At 38.1% G+C, this 4773-nt stretch overlaps 1 pseudogene; it reads left to right on the plus strand.

Annotated features, from left to right (window-relative positions):
• Nucleotides 1-2633: 2633 nt before the first annotated feature.
• Nucleotides 2634-3533, plus strand: LOC139034283 (olfactory receptor 5M5-like; annotated as a pseudogene).
• The last annotated feature ends 1240 nt before the right edge of the window (nucleotides 3534-4773 follow it).

Below are 4773 nucleotides of genomic sequence, written 5' to 3' on the forward strand. Positions count from 1 at the left end.
CTAATGTTAATTTTCTCTTCATTTATCTCCTTTACCATGAAGACACCAAACAGATCTTTTGAGGCAAGCACAGTTACCATTTACCTTTATTTCCCTGGCAAAGTGACTCACATACATGTAGGGTTTACTGTTGTTTGTGTACAAAGATTACCTTATTATAATGACTAACTCATATGCCATCTTGGAAGTATCACAAAATTAAAGTAGCTAACTTCTGAGGATACTTCATTCAGCCTCTAGGAACAAGTTAGATACTGTAAATATAGTTGATATATTGTCATCTGCATTTCAATAGATCAAGCACACAGATTTCTTTTGTTATGCTCAGGTTAAGAATAGGTTTAAAATTCAGATTATTTGCCAATACTGTATTTTGTAAGTTTTACATAAAAAACAATAAATTCTGATATCTCTTTAAATTTGGAAGCTCTTAAGGTCTTAGCTCTTAAGACTTCCCTGGTGGCTCAAACAGTAAAGCATCTGCCTACAATGTGGGAGACCTGGGTTCAATCCCTGGGTCAGAAAGATCCTCTGGAGAAGGAAATGGCAACCCACTCTAGTATTCCTGCCTGGAAAATCCCATGGATGGAGGCACGTGGTAGGCTACAGTCCACAGGGTCACAAAGAGTGGAACACAATTGAGTGATTTCACTTCAGATCACTTCACTTAAGATCTCAGAGGGCTCAGATGATAAATAATCTGTCTGCAATGTGGGAGACTCAGGTTCAATCTCTGAGTCAGAAATATCCCCTGGAGAAGGGAATGGCAACCCACTCCAGTACTCTTGCCTGGAGAATTCTATGGCAGGGGAGGATGGTGAGCAAAGAGTGACACAACTGAGCAATTCACACACACACACACACACACACACACACACACACACACACAGACCTTAGAACACACAACTTGGAATGACCAGTTAAAATTAGACTATCGTGAGTCGCTGCTGACCATTTATCTTGGGAACCACCACCTAGTTCACTTAAGTTCATTCTTATAATCACTCTGATAAGACTTCCCAGGTGGCACTAGTGGTAAAGAACCCATCTGCCAATGCAGGAGATTTAAGAGACACAGGTTCGATCCTTGGGTCAGGAAGATCCCCTGGAGGAGGGCATGGCAACCCACTCCAGTGTCCTGGACTGGAATATTCCATGACAGAGCCTGCTGGGCTGTAGTCCATGGGGTCTGACTCACAAAGAGTCAGATATGACTAAAGCTACTAGGCACACAGGCACATATTCACCCTTATTATCTAAATGACTCCCACAGGCATTTGAGTTTTTGTTTCTTATCATATGTAGTATATAGCTTATAAAATAGCACATGACAACATTGAGAATCCACAATGAAAATATACTGAATCTGTAATAAGAAGTCTGAAACAAGAATTCCTCATTTCATTCTTTCATTATCATCTATATTGTCTGAACTGATAATCTTTTCCTGAAAGTATAATCCTTTCATTATAATTAGTATCATGTAAACTCTGCATTAAGAATGATTCTATCTCTGTTGATTAGGTTTTTTTTTTTTTTATAACTTCTGGACATTGCAAGTCTGTAAAGAAGATAGTTGAACTATTTATTATATAAATTGACCTAACTTAAATTAATTGCACTATATGCTGCTAGGAAAGTTAGAGTCAAATTTCTGTTCCACTAGCAGCACAAAGTTACCAAATTTTGTTATATGCTGTAAACTCTTTAAGTGCTACCTTGGATAAATGAAAAATGAATAAATAAATGGATAAGCAAACAAAACTATGATCTAAGTTTTTGCCACTTCTCTTTTCCCCTATGCAAGTCTCTCTTACTCAGTGGTAAAGAATCCACCTGCCAATGCAGGAGATGTGGGTTCAATCCCTGGGTCAGGAAGATCCCCTGGAGAAGGAAATGGCAACCCACTCCGAGTATTCTTACCTGGGAAATCCCATGGACAGAGGAGCCTGGTAGGCTATAGCCCATGGGGTCACAAAAGAGTTGAGCATCACTTAGAAACTAAACAACAACAACACTACAGTAAATAGGAAATACGATTCTCAAAGTGTGAATTTCTAAGTATGCACTTACTGGGAAGCTTCCATGGTGGTCCAGTGGTTAAGACTCTGCTTCCACTGCAGGGGGCAGAGGCCAGGTCCCTGCAGCCTGGTCAGGTAACTAAGATCCTGCATGCAGCATGACTAATAAACAAGTAAATATGCACATACTATTAAAGACTGCCAAAGTGTTTCCAAACATGTCCACCATTTTGTCCAGAATCATCCCTGGGACCAATGAGGAATCTAGTTTTATAGCAATCTGTAAGTAACAGTTGGTGGTTGAAGTCATTTTAAGATAAACTTTGGGTCATAATTCCTTCATTCCAAAATAAGGTGGAGCCACAGGAGCCATTCTGTTTGGGAATCATCTGCACATTGTATACCTAGTTATTAGGGGTTATGACCTTCTTAAAAGTCTTAGCTCCTTCAGTCTTAGACTATGTCTGATAATAGCTATGTGTGAGGGTAACTGAGGGTAGAAGAAAAAGAGAGAAAGGGAATACAAGAAAGAGAGAAAAGAAATGTATGATGGACTTCTCATTCACTTCTTATTTTAATCTATCTAAGTAAACAATGCTGGCACCTAAGAAAATGGGCAGAGGAAATTCCACCTTGGTGACTGAATTTGTTCTCTTGGGATTAACAGATCATCCAGATCTTCAGCCCATCCTCTTTGTGCTGTTCCTGGGGATCTATATGATCACCATGGGAGGGAACCTTGGGATGTTGCTATTGATCAGGATATATTTGTGCCTCCACACCCGTATGTACTTCTTTCTTGCCAGTTTGTCCTTCGTGGATTTGTGCTATTCCACTAACGTGACTCCCAAGATGTTGGTGAACTTATCAGAGAAAAAGACCATTTCCCACACTGCTTGTTTAATCCAGTGTTATTTTTTCATTGCCATGGTGATTACTGAATATTACATGCTAGCTCTGATGGCTTATGATAGGTACATAGCCATCTGTAATCCTTTGATTTATAGCAGCAAGATGTCCAAAGGGGTCTGCATTCGCCTGATTGCTGGTTCAATACCTACAGGTTCTTTAGTGGCCTGATGGAAACCATGTGGACATACTGCTTGACCTTCTGTGGCTCCAATGTCATTAATCACTTCTATTGTGCTGACCCACCCCTCATTCGACACTCATGCTCTGACACTTACATTAAGGATACGTCCATATTTGTGGTGGCAGGATTTAACCTCTCCAACCCTCTTCTCATAATCCTCATCTCCTACATCTTCATTCTCACTGCCATCCTGAGGATGAGCTCTGCTGAAGGCAGGCACAAAGCTTTTTCCACCTGTGGGTCCCATCTGGCAGCAGTGACTGTTTTATGGGACCCTGTTCTGTATGTACATTAGACCTCCCACAGACCAGTCAGTGGAGCAGTTCAAAATCATTGCTGTTTTCTACACTTTTGTAAGCCCTATGTTGAACCCCATCACTTATAGTTTGAGGAACAAGGATGTGAAACAAGTTTTTTGAAAACTGATCAGAATAAAGGTACTTTTGAACTAAAATTGCAGTGTCTTTTTCTTTATGCATTAAATTAAAAAGTTATATTTATGAGAACTGGATCCAAGTTTAACTGCATTACAGAAATGTCAATTTTAAATCCATGATTAAAAGTTATAAGCTAATGACAGAAAAGCTAAAGACTCAGTTTACAGGTTTACAGGTGACATGGAGTTCATTGTGTGTAAAAGGTTGGGCATTATATATGTAGGTATTTCACTTTTATGTTTATATCTGTATATATACATTAATTTTACATTAAAAAGTTATAAATTCTCATAGTAAAACATTTAATCTCTAAAAGAATATAAAGTAAAAGATGTCCTTTTCTGTGCCCCACTCATCTTCCAATCTCACTTCTCAAATTTACCATTATTGACAATATTTTATATTTCTAGAATATTTCTCTATATCCACAAATCAATGTATGATATGACCATATATGTACATATATATACAAAATTGTTAATAACACATGTTGACTATGGTGAGCTAAATTATAATATTTTATGATTTTGTAGCATTTATTATGCAGGGACTTTGATCCCATGGTTTAGAAGAATGTGATCACAACTGCTGATAAGACTTGCTGTCACCTTGGGGAGATGATGTGTGATGGCACCCTCATGTCCATGAATGACATTCATTTATTTTTCTCCATCTGTGCCAGTCATTGTCAATCAGACATTTTCCTCCTTAGGCCATAACGGAAAACAAAAATTTCCAAACAATTTATTTTTATATATTAATTCCTGAAACAAAGAATTAGGGTTTGCCTACAGAGGAATTACATCATCTCTAGAGTTTATCAACATTATTCTGACCTCCTAGGGTTTTCATACTTTCTCTCCTCTCCAGTAATCTATTTTTTCAGGATGTGGCAGGTATCTTCTGTCAATACCATAGTTCAAATTTTACCCACAATTGTCCTTTGTCACAATTAATTCTTATATATCCAAGCTGATGAATGTTTAGCAGGTATCTGCAATGAGCCAAGAGCTGCTTCACATACCAAGGAAACTGCAAGGTACACTGGTGTTGCACAGTTTCATGAAACTGTAAACATACAAGTCAAAAAAATGTGTTAAGTGCTATAATAAAGAAAAGGAAAGGGCTGAAGCTATAGAGGAAAGAATCCATTTATTCTGAGTAAATTGAAGTGAGTCTTATAATTGCGCAAAACAAAAACTTGTTCATCTTTTATGCACCT

Source organism: Odocoileus virginianus, unplaced genomic scaffold (assembly GCF_023699985.2).
Source record: "Odocoileus virginianus isolate 20LAN1187 ecotype Illinois unplaced genomic scaffold, Ovbor_1.2 Unplaced_Contig_199, whole genome shotgun sequence".
Lineage (NCBI taxonomy): Eukaryota > Metazoa > Chordata > Mammalia > Artiodactyla > Cervidae > Odocoileus > Odocoileus virginianus.